The 12431-nt window shown below is 38.5% G+C and overlaps 1 long non-coding RNA gene across 1 annotated transcript in view; it reads right to left on the bottom strand.

Annotated features, from left to right (window-relative positions):
* Nucleotides 1-6295, bottom strand: part of LOC130681863 (uncharacterized) — a 91381-nt gene extending 85086 nt beyond the window's left edge. Inside the window, exon 1 of the long non-coding RNA XR_008995071.1 lies at nucleotides 6064-6295. This is a non-coding gene — a long non-coding RNA (uncharacterized LOC130681863). The remainder of the gene's footprint in view (nucleotides 1-6063) is intronic.
* Between the last annotated feature and the right edge of the window lie 6136 nt (nucleotides 6296-12431).

The following is a 12431-nucleotide window of genomic DNA, read 5'->3' as shown; positions in this document are numbered from 1 at the left end:
AAGCATAGATTCCTTTTCTTTTAAAGTAAAGCTAGGAAGTAGCAGTTCAAGCTATAATAAAACCACTTGGCTATAAAACAGAAAGCATACTGTTGAAAAAAAGTAAGACCATCTCCATGTTTCCCGGTCATTCAATTTCTCCCCTCTGCTGAAATGTTCAGGTTGGAACTCTCTTTAAATCCAGCCTCTAGATGAAAGGCAGCTCTCAGAGAAGCCATTCTCTCTGGTCTGTCCATAGGTGCAGATTGACAGAGAGCTGGAATTTAATAAGCCAACTTAATTAAAGAACCATTCTTGTGAACGAAGAGAATACCATTCAAACCACAACAAAAGGCTCCGTTGGGATAATGCACTTGGTCATTGAGGCCTTATCACCCATGCACATAAAAACTGACAAAACTTGGTGTGTGTGAGTGGAGTGGGGATGAATCTCTTGTAAGTTATTGCTTAGGACAGAAAAGAAGTTTGTGATAAATTGTTAGCACATGGTTTGGTGTTTCTAGACAAAAAGAAAGAAAGAAAGCCTGTGAAGAAATATCTCATGGCAGTGTTCAAGAGGGACAAAAGAGAACAATGAAATGAGGAGAGGATTGAATGAGGAAAGCAGAGGCATTATAGCTTAAGTCTTATAAAAAGCTGAATATAATGGAAGCTGCAACATAGTCCACTGGAAGGCTTCTTCAATGGAGCAGAGCAATTCTGCCTCCAATAGAAAGAGAAAATAAACTGATAACTGATTTTCTTGCCCATTCACAGTAACTGTGCAGGATATTGTCTGCAGAAACCCACCAGATGGTCTGAGTGGAGGAAGACAATAAGAGACGATACAGGGGAATGCAAATCAAGTCACTATTGCAGCACTGCTTGGAGTTTGATGGGAGTGGCAGAAGGCAAGAGTTTTTTTAGTATGCATTTGATGTCTTTCCTTTGGGAACCAATTGAGTTTGATATTTTACCTCCAACATCAAAATGACAGAACCGAAGGCTCTCAGCAGGCTTTCTTAGCTTGTCCCCAGAATGGGGTCAGATTCTATCTCCCAGCCTCTCAGGTTACAATTCATTAGAACGGAGAACAGGACGACTAACAATTTGAGACAAGTGGACCACACATATTTTTTTCAGAATATTCAACCATTCTGCGTACCCTTCTAGGAAAATTTCAGTAGGCAGAATGGACAATAATTTTGACTTTAACATGGCTTCAATACAGCTTTTTAAATAGACATGGTAATCTAAAATATTTACCTTTAGAATACCAGCAATGAATATATTTATATCTTCCCAGACAGGATCACGATACAGGAATTGAGGTAGTCTTCATCCTAAGAAAAGGGTGGGTTCCAACATTCCTTTGGATTCCGGTTGCTTAGAATTTATAATACCTTTTCCTTTAAAGACAATTTACAGAATAAGTACCCAGGTCAACTTCCAAGCCCAGAATGCAAAGTCAAACTCAGTCTGAGGTCCTAGTTTGGGGTCATAAAATAAAGGAATGAGAAAAGGGAGGAAAAATAGATTTCTTCACCCTCTTGCCACGGTGAATGATCAGTTCAAGATAAAATTTTAAAACAAGCAACGTTGGTCTTTGATTCGAGGAATATACCAGTGTCCTCAGGGCCACATAAAACTCAATGCCCTCAGGCTGCCCTAAAGATTCCCCTGCCCACAACTGTGGGATTCCAAGCCGTCCTGACATGCTTCTTCAAATGCTGCAGGATCCAAAATTACCTGTTTCATTTGCCTCTAAAAAACTGCCATGCTTTCCTTTCAGAGTGTTTATCTTGTACCCCAACATCAAAAAGAAAACAATCTGCTTCAAGTCCCTCTTAATGCATGGATAACTAATAATCTCATTTTGCTGGCATCGATGTTTAAATTATTCAAAAAGAATTATTTTTAATCCAAAGATACACTAATCAACAGACTTAATTAGTGTTAATAACATGAGGTGAAAACATTCAACAAGCCTAGGCAAATCTTTTTTCTGAGCTGGGGCCATCAAGCAGGCTGGTTATTCCTGAATGGTTAGCTCTCTCAGGACACGTTTTCTCCAAGATGTTTCTGGTTTTTAGTTTCTTCCTTTTCTGTTACTTCTGTTTGAAAAAAAGAAACTTTGTGCAGTGACATAATGGCTCCTAAGGCAGTGTCGTTGGTTATATCAGTATCAGGACTGTAGTGAATGTGAGGCAGGGGAAGGGAGAGCAATTCTGATATATAAGGTAAGTGTTTTATAGTGGAGAGGCTGACTATGTACCTTCTCATGATCAAATTCACTAGTTCTCAAAGTGAACTTAGCAATACATGACAGTGAGATGTTCACTCTTTTGTCTGACCAAATCCCAACGAATTGTCAGCAGTACAAGAAAAGCAGACACAACCTTTGACAGTAATAAACAGTAGGATGGCAAAATAATTTAATGTAGATCTTGTGTGAAACAGAGTTGGGTTTCCTCCACTGGAGTTATTTTTGCTGGAGAACACTGGGGAACGTCATGAATATGAAACAAAAACATTAGCACTTAAAGACTGAACTGCAAGGGCAACACAGATTTCATTGATGTTCTGTGTTCCTGAGCAACACTCAAAAGTTTATCAATTAAAAATTAACAATCAATTATAATTTCTAGAAAAACACAATTGACGCTCATTTACGTAGTGTCCTAAACTTTGCAAAATCTTTAAAACCTTATTATCAAGTAGAAAATACAGACGAATAAGATTAAGCCAGTTAAGTGTAAATTTACCTGAGAAGCACCAGCAAAGCAATAGATAGGCCGAGAAGTATGATATACCAGAAAGTGAATAATAATGAAAATATTCTCTCCAAGGACCAGTGGATTTATTCACTTTGGGCTCAATAATACCTGAAGCATGGCCAGTTTTGGGGAGAGTCCCATCTCAATGGCTGTCCTCTGAGGACATTTCTATCTATTGTATATGTAACTGGTTTTTCCCTTCCCTTTTCAATGATGGATTTCAGGAGATCTGAACCTAGGAAAATAATCCTGCTAATAATGGACAAAATATATTGTGTATTAATTATGTGCTAGGTTTGGTCACAGTTGCTCTACATGCATTATCTCATTGAATTCTCATAACCCCACAAGACAAAAATTTTAACATCTTCATTTAATAGATAAGAAAAATGAGACTTAGTGAAGGTGTGTCTTCCTGGGGCTTCTAAGTTGTGGAACTGAGATTGGAACCCAGATCTGCTGGAGCAAATCCATACTTCAAATCCGTGGTCTTAGAAGTGTGCAAGAAGATTCACCTGGGTGCTGGAAGTTAATAATAAACAGTATACTTAAGTAAAAACAAAAAGCTAAAGTTTACCATATTTAGTATTATAGATTGACACAGGCACCCTCGCTAGATCTGCGCGTCAGAGGGTAAGATACTACATGAGGTAAATGACTTATCTCAGGGAAGCATGGGCATTCCACTGTGTGGAGGAGAAGGCAGTAGTGTCCTGTTGCTTTTGGCATGTTGTCACATGTTCTAATTTATGTGTGCTCATTTTAATGCCTTCCTGAATTACATTATGCAGTTTTAAATGGACAAGTTGTTTATTTAAGAAAACTTTGGTTACAGGTAATACTAAAATGTAAGCACGAACAAACAAGGAAAGATAGGCTGCCCGTTCTCCTATTAGTTTTTTTGTCAGTCAGAAACCCTGTAAAAATGATGGTACAAACAGACCAGATTGGAGGATGGCCAAGAGATATTTTGTAATTTTTCTGGAATCCATGTGAAATGCAGGTGTACATCTGCTGTCAGTAATGAATTCCACTCTAAATGTATATTGTGTCAAGCTCTCAGCTATTGGTGAAGCCATATTGAGTAGCAAAGCATTAAACACAATGTACATTGAGCATGAACATAAATCCTTACAAAATTTTAGCAGTGTTTAAAATCATTAAGTCACTATGTAATATTTAATAGCATTTCTCTAAGCTTTGAAATTTTAATATATTTGTTTATGCCTTATAAATATTAATATACATATATTAAGTGTGCTTTCTTTTTTTAACTGAGCTGGATACATGATCAAAAATGTTTAGAGATTAGTATTCTAATGCATCAGTTCTATGTTGTTTCTTTAGGAAAAATGAAGCTTAAAGTCATTTTTTGAGAGGACATTTTAACTAAGAGAATGAAAACTTGCAGAAATGTGAATTCTCAATGATCCATTTAGAACTTTTCAACATTTAGCCTCTGCTTCAGTCTTTTTCGTTTTTCTTGTTCTACATAATCTTCAATGTTTTCAGTGTAGCCTCATATGCCAGAACTACTCAATATTGGAACTGTAGTCTCATTTCTTATTTTCTTGAAACAGGGCCTTCTAGTGCATTATTTAACATATAGGTGAGCTCGTCTACTGTAGCATGTTTGTAAAATCATGTGTTTTACCTTATTCTCTTCACTCATTTTTTTTTGAGAGGGCATCTCTCATATTTATTGATCAAATGGTTGTTCACAACAATAAAATTCTGTATAGGGGACTCAATGCACAATCATTAATCAACCCCAAGCCTAATTCTCAACAGTCTCCAATCTTCTGAAGCATAACGAACAAGTTCTTACATGGTGAACAAGTTCTTACATAGTGAATAAGTTCTTACATGGTGAACAGTGCAAGGGCAGTCATATCACAGAAACTTTCAGTTTTGATCACGCATCATGAACTATAAACAATCAAGTCAGATATGATTATTCATTTGATTTTTATACTTGATTTATATGTGAATCCCACTTTTCTCCCTTATTATTATTATTATTTTTTTAATAAAATGCCAAAGTGGTAAGTAGATGCAAGATAAAGGTAGAAAACATAATTTAGTGCTGTAAGAGGGCAAGTGTAGATGATCAGGTCTGTGCCTATAGACTAAGTATTAATCCAAGCTAGACAAGGGCAACAAAACATCCACAGATGCAGAAGATTTCTCTCAAAACAGGAGGGGTGAGGTTCTAAGCCTCACCTCTGTTGATCCCCAATTTCTCACCTGATGGCCCCCCTGCGACTGTGCCTGTCTTAGGTTGTTCCTCCCTTGAGGAATCTTGCCTGTCTCTGGCTAACCAGCCATCTTCCCGGGGCCATACAGGGAAATGTAAAGTTGGTAAGTGAGAGAGAACAATATTCTTTGAAAAGGTTAGCTTTTTACTTCTTTGCAGATTTATGCCCTGTGGCTTCTATGCCCAGCATTTGCCTTGAGGTATCTTTACCACTTGGAAGAATTGTGATACTCGGTAATTTTTGATATGAGGCACTAATTCTTCTAAAGGGTTGTAATTAGGAAGGAAGAAGAAAAGCTATAGGAGTAGCAGACGGAAGAAAACATGGGAAGATTGATTATTTCTTTGACATATCTTTTTGTAGAGTAACATAAGCATGTATAGGTTTTAAACTACTAATTAAATTGCACACATACATTAACATAATAGGAATACAGCTACATAACAAAAGCAGACCTACAATTACCAGCCATATCCAGTGAAACCAAGAAAACCAGTTAGGTACCCTAGGCATTTGTGAAAACTTATCAATGATATGATGGATATTGTCTAACTGAATTTGAATAGTTTGAGAAAAATCAGACAAATTAAAAGAACACATTCCTGGGAACTGTTCACATCCCATGTGTTCTTTTAACAGTAGATAGTCTATAGTCGCATGATTTTGGAGCACTGCAACTTGCACTTCTCCTAATTCTTGGTTGAGTTCCGACAATATAGATCCAGTCAAATTTGTTGTTTTATTGTATGCACAGGCCAGCTTAGATATCTCCTTCTTCATTCCAATGGCAAGTTGAGGAACCGGTGGGATGAATGCAGCTACAACTGCAACAGTGCCAGGATCTTTGTTGAAGTTTTTTGATGTTCATCTTCTGGAATGACTCTTCCAGAGGATGTTGATGTTGGGAGTTCTTCTTCATATCGTATCTTAATTCGTTTTCTGGGTAGCCAAATTAGGCTTTGATCCTCTGTATAAACACAAACAAACCCTTTGCCCACACTTTGATATGACCTTTATACCATTGTGAAGAACCTATTGGAGATCCCCACACAGGAACTGCTTTTTTTTTTAAGAGAAAGGAATATTATCAGAAAAATGTACTTCCATAGCTGATCATCCGACACCCTTTAAAAGATCAAAATTAAGGATATGTAAAGCATGCATTAATCGTTGATTTGCAGTTAGTTTTATCCTATCAGGGAGTAATCCCCCTTTTCTTTCTTTTTTCTTTGTTATCATTAATCTACAATTACATGAAGAATATTATGTTTACTAGGCTCTCCCCTACACCAAGTCCCCCACCAAATCCCATTACAGTCACTGTCCATCAACACAGCAAAATGTTGTAGAATCACTATTTGTCTTCTCTGTTTTGCACAGCCCTCTCCTTTCTCCCACCCCCTACATTGTGCATGCTAATCATAATTCCCCCTTTCTTCTTCCCCCCTTATCCCTCCCTACCCACCCATCCTCCCCAGTCCCTTTCCCTTTGGTAACTGTTAGTCCATTCGTGGGTTCTGTGATTCTGCTGCTGTTTTGTTCCTTCAGTTTTTCCTTTGTTCTTATACTCCACAGATGAGTGAAATCATTTGGTATTTGTCTTTCTCTGCTTGGCTTATTTCACTGAGCATAATACCCTCTAGCTCCATCCATGTTGTTGGACATGGTAGGATTTGTTTTCTTCTTATGGCTGAATAATATTCCATTGTGTATATGTACCACATCTTCTTTATCCATTCATCTACTGATGGACACTTAGTTTGCTTCCAATTCTTGGCTATTAAAAATAGTGCTCTGATAAACATAGGGGTGCATCTGTCTTTTTCAAACTGGAGTGCTACATCCTTAGGGTAAATTCCTAGAAGTGGAATTCCTGGATCAAATGGTAAGTCTATTTTGAGCATTTTGAGGAACCTCCATACTGCTTTCCACAATGGTTGAACTAATTTACATTCCCACCAGCAGTGTAGGACGGTTCCCTTTTCTCCACAACCTTGCCAACATTTGTTGTTGTTTGTCTTTTGGATGGTAGCCATCCTTACTGGTGTGAGGTGATATTTCATTGTGGTTTTAATTTGCATTTCTCTGATAATTAGCGATGTGGAGCATCTTTTCAAATGTCTGTTGGCCATCTGAATTTCTTTTTTGGAGAACTGTCTGTTCAGTTCCTCTGCCCATTTTTTAATTGGATTATTTTTTTTTGTTTGTTGAGGTGGGTGAGCTCTTTATATATTTTGGATGTCAAGCCTTTATTGGACCTGTCATTTACAAATATATTCTCCCATACTGTAGGGTACCTTTTTGTTCTATTGATGGTGTATTTTGCTGTACAGAAGCTTTTCAGCTTGATATAGTCCCACTTGTTCATTTTCGCTTTTGTTTTCCTTGCCTGGGGAGATATGTTCAAGAAGTGGTCACTCATGTTTATGTCTGACAGGTTTTTGCCTATGATTTTTCTAAGAGTTTTATGGTTTCATGACTTCCATTCAAGTCTTTGATTCATTTCGAATTTACTTTTGTGTATGGGGTTAGACAGTGGTCCAGTTTCATTCTCTTACATGTAGCTGTCCAGTTTTGCCAGCACCATCTGTTGAAGAGACTGTCATTTCTCCATTGTATGTCCATGGCTCCTTTATCAAATATTAATTGACCATATATGTTTGGGTTAATGTCTGGAGTCTCTAATCTGTTCCACTGGTCCTTGGCTCTGTTCTTGTGCCAGTACCAAATTGTCTTGATTACTATGGCTTTGTAGTAGAGCTTGAAGTTGGGGAGTGAGATCCCCCCAACTTTATTCTTCTTTCTCAGGATTGCTTTGGCTATTTGGGGTCTTTGGTGTTTCCTTATGAATTTTTGAACTATTTGTTCCAGTTCGATGAAGAATGTTGTTGGTAATTTGATAGGGATTGCATCAAATCTGTATATTGCTTCGGGCAGGATGGCCATTTTGACGATATTAATTCTTCCTAGCCACGAGCATGGGATGTTTTTCCATTTTTTAGTGTCCCCTTTAATTTCTCTTAAGAGTGTCTTGTAGTTCTCAGGGTATAGGTCTTTCACTTCTTTGGTTAGTTTTATTCCTAGGTATTTTATTCTTATTGATACAATTGTGAATGGAGTTGTTTTCCTGATTTCTCTTTCTATTGGTTCATTGTTAGTGTATAGGAAAGCCACAGATTTCTGTGTGTTGATTTTGTATCCTGCAACTTTGCTGTATTCTGATATCAGTTCTAGTAGTTTTGGAGTGGAGTCTTAGGGTGTTTTATGTACAATATCATGTCATCTGAAAATAGTGACAGTTTAACTTCTTTACCAATCTGGATTCCTTGTATTTCTTTGTTTTGTCTGACTGACATGGCTAGGACCTCCAGTACTATGTTAAATAACAGTGGGGAGAGTGGGCATCCCTGTCTTTTTCCCGATCTCAGAGGAAAAGCTTTCAGCTTCTCGCTGTTCAGTATGATGTTGGCTGTGGGTTTATCATATATGGCCTTTATTATGTTGATGTACTTGCCCTCTATATCCATTTTGCTGAGAGTTTTTATCATGAATGGATGTTGAATTTTGTCAAATGCTTTTTCAGCATCTGTGGAGATGATCATGTGGTTTTGTCCTTTTTGTTGATGTGGTGGATGATGTTGATGGATTTTTGAATGTTATACCATCCTTGCATCCCTGGGATGAATCCCACTTGGTCATGGTGTATGATACTTCTGATATATTTTTGAATTCGGTTTGCTAATATTTTACTGAGTGTTTTTGCATGTACATTCATCAGGGATATTGGTCTGTAATTTTCTTTTTTGGTGGGGTCTTTGCCTGGTTTTGGTGTTAGGGTGATGTTGCCTTCATGGAATGAGTTTGGGAGTATTCCCTCCTCTTCTATTTTTTTGAAAACTTTAAGGAGAATGGGTATTATGTCTTCCCTGTATGTCTGATAAAATTCTGAGGTAAATGTGCCTGGGCCAGGGGTTTTGTTATTGGGTAGTTTTTTGATTACCGCTTCAATTTCTTTACTGGTAATTGGTTTGTTTAACTTTTGTGTTTCTTCCTTGGTCAGTCTTGGAAGGTTGTATTTTTCTAGGAAGTTTTCCATTTCTTCTAGGTTTTCCAGCTTGTTAGCATACAGGTTTTCATAGTAGTCTTTAATAATTTTTTGTATTTCTGTGGAGTCTGTTGTGATTTTTCCATACTCATTTCTGATTCTGTTTTGATATGTGTTGACTCTCTTTTTCTCTTAATTAGTTTGGTAGAGGCTTATCTATTTTGTTTATTTTCTCAAAGAACCAGCTCTTGGTTTCATTGATTTTTTCTATTGTTTTATTCTTCTCAATTTTATTTATTTCTTCTCTGATCTATATTATGTCCCTCCTTTTGCTGACTTTAGGCCTCATTTTTTCTTCTTTTTCCAGTTTCGATAATTGTGATGTTAGACTATTCATTTGGGATTGTTCTTCCTTCTTTAAGTGTGCCTGGATTGCTATATACTTTCCTCCTAAGACTGGTTTTGCTGTGTCCCACAGAAGTTTGGGCTTTGTATTGTTGTCATTTGTTTCCATATATTGCTAGATCTCTATTTTAATTTGTTCATTGATCCATTGATTATTTAGGAGCATGTTGTTAAGCCTCCATGTGTCTGTGAGCCTTTTTGTTTTCTTTGTAGAATTTATTTCTGGTTTGATACGTTTGTGGTCTGAAAAGTTGGTTGGTAGAATTTCAATCTTTTGTAATTTACTGAGGTTCTTTTTTTGACCTAGTATGTGGTCTATTCTGGAGAATGTTCCATGTGCACTTGAGAAGAATGTGTATCCTGTTGCTTTTGGATGTAGAGTTCTACAGATGTCTACTAGGTCCATCTGTTCTAGTGTGTTGTTCAGTGCCTCCGTGTCCTTACTTATTTTCTGTCCAGTGGATCTATTCTTTGGGGTGATTGGCATGTTGAAGTCTCCTAAAATGAATGCATTGCATTCTATTTCCCCCTTTAGTTCTGTTAGTATTTGTTTCACATATGCTGGTGCTCCTGTGTTGGGTGCATATATATTTAGAATGGTTATATCCTCTTCTTGGACTGGGCCCTTTATCATTATGTAATGTCCCTCTTTATCTCTTGTTACTTTCTTTGTTTTGAAGTCTATTTTGTCTGATACTAGTACTGCAACCCCTGCTTTCTTCTTTCTGTTGTTTGCATGAAATATGTTTTTCCGTCCCTTAACTTTTAGTCTGTGCATATCTTTGGGTTTCAGGTGAGTTTCTTGTAAGCAGCATATATATGGTTCTTGCTTTTTTATTCATTCTGTTACTCTGTGTCTTTTGATTGGTGCATTCATTCCATTTACATTTAGGGTGACTATTGAAAGATATGGACTTATTGCCATTGTAGGCTTTAGATTTGTGGTTACCATAGTTTCAAGGTTAACTTCTTTAGTGTCTTTCTGCCTAACTTAGCTCACTTATTGAAGTGTTATATACACTGTCTGGAGATTCTTTTCTTCTCTCCCTTCTTATTCCTCCTCCTCCATTCTTTATATGTTGTTTGTTTTATTCTGTGCTCTTTCGGGTTTCCTTTAACTGCTTTTAGTGGGTAGTTGATTTCATTTTTTTGCCTTTAGTTAGTATTTGGTTGGTCTGCTTTCTTTGCTGTGATTTTATTTTCTCTGGTGACATCTTTTTAGTCTTAGGAGTGCTCCCATCTAGAATAGTCCCTCTAGAATTCCCTGTGGAGGTGGTTTGTGGGAAGCAAATTCCCTCAACTTTTGCTTTTCTGGGAATTGTTTAATCCCTCCTTCATATTTAAATGATAATCGTGCTGGATACAGTATCCTTGGTTCAAGGCCCTTCTGTTTCATTGCATTAAATATATCATGCCATTCTCTTCTGGCATGTAAGGTTTCTGTTGAGAAGTCTGATGATAGCCTGATGGGTTTTCCTTTATAGGTGACCTTTTTCTCTCTAGCTGCCTTTAAAACTCTGTCCTTGTCCTTGATCTTTGCCATTTTGATTATTATGTGTCTTGGTGTTGTCCTCCTTGGGTCCTTTTTGGTGGAAGTTCTGAGTACTTCCGTGATCTGATCGATTATTTCCTCCCCCAGTTTGGGGAAGTTTTTAGCAATTATTTCTTCAAAGACACTTTCTATCCATTTTTCTGTCTCTTCTTCTTCTGGTACCCCTATAATGTGGATATTGTTCCTTTTGGATTGGTCACACAGTTCTCTTAATATTGTTTCATTCCTGGAGATCTTTTTATCTCTCTCTCTCTGTCAGCTTCTATGCGTTCCTGTTCTCTGGTTTCTGTTCCATCAATGGCCTCTTGCATCTTATCCATTCTGCTTATAAATCCTTCCAGAGTTTGTTTCCCTTCTGTAATCTCCTTTCGGACATCTGTAATCTCCCTCCGGACGTCTGTAATCTCCTTACTTCATCCCTTAGCTCTTGTATATTTCTCTGCATCTCCGTTATCATCTTTATGATTTTTATTTTGAATTCTTTTTCAGGAAGACTGGTTAGGTCTGTCTCCCTCTCAGGTGTTGTCTCTGTCATCTTTGCCTGAAATTTTGCCTTTTCATGGCGATATAGTTTGCAGAGCTTGCACAAGTGATGGCTGGAAGAACTTCCCTTCTTGTAGGTTTGTGGCCTTCTTCTCCTGGGAGAACAGTGACCTCTAGTAGCTTGTGCTGGGCATCTGTGTGCAGACGGGGCTTCTGTTTCTTGCCCGGCGGCTATGGAGTTTATCTCCGCTGTTGCTGTGGGCGTGGCCTGCCTCGGGCCTCTGCTCCGATATGGTGGAGCTGCTTTGGAGGGGGAACATCCGGGGGGCTGTTTATCTCCATGAGGGGCCTCTGAGCTGCCCTGCTATCCAGGGGTTTAGGGTGCCCGGAGTTCCCTGCTGCTGGAGTAAGTGTCCCAGGATGCTTCCGTCTGGCAGTGGTGTCCCTGTCCCTTTAAGACTTCCAAAAAGCACTCGCTTTTCTTTCTCCCCGGGGCGCCGGCTGCAGGGTCCCGCTCACAGGTCTTACTGTCCTTTTTCCCTATTATCCAGCACCCCACGCCTGCACTGTGTCTGCGCTCTGGTGCGGATGGCAGGGCTGAGTGTTCAGCAGTCCTGGGCTCCCTCTCCCTCCCTGCTTTGACTCCTCTCCTCCCACCCGGAGCTGGGGTGTGGGGCGCTTGGGTCCCGCAGGGCGGCGGCCTGTGTCTTACCCCCTTTGCGAGGCGCTGGGTTCTCACAGGTGTGAATGTAGTCTGGTTGTTGTCCTGTGTCTTCTGGTCTCTCTTTTAGGAAGAGTTGTCTTTGTTGTATTTTCAAAAATATATGTGGTTTTGGGAGGAGATTTCTGCTGCTCTACTCACGCCACCATCTTGGCTCCAACCTTCACTCATTTTTTTAGAGGTAGATTTTTCTGTATTTCCAACACTATGA

The sequence above is a fragment of the Manis pentadactyla genome, chromosome X (genome assembly GCF_030020395.1).
Source record: "Manis pentadactyla isolate mManPen7 chromosome X, mManPen7.hap1, whole genome shotgun sequence".
NCBI classification, from domain to species: Eukaryota; Metazoa; Chordata; class Mammalia; order Pholidota; family Manidae; genus Manis; species Manis pentadactyla.
This window is presented reverse-complemented; position numbering and strand designations above follow the sequence as displayed.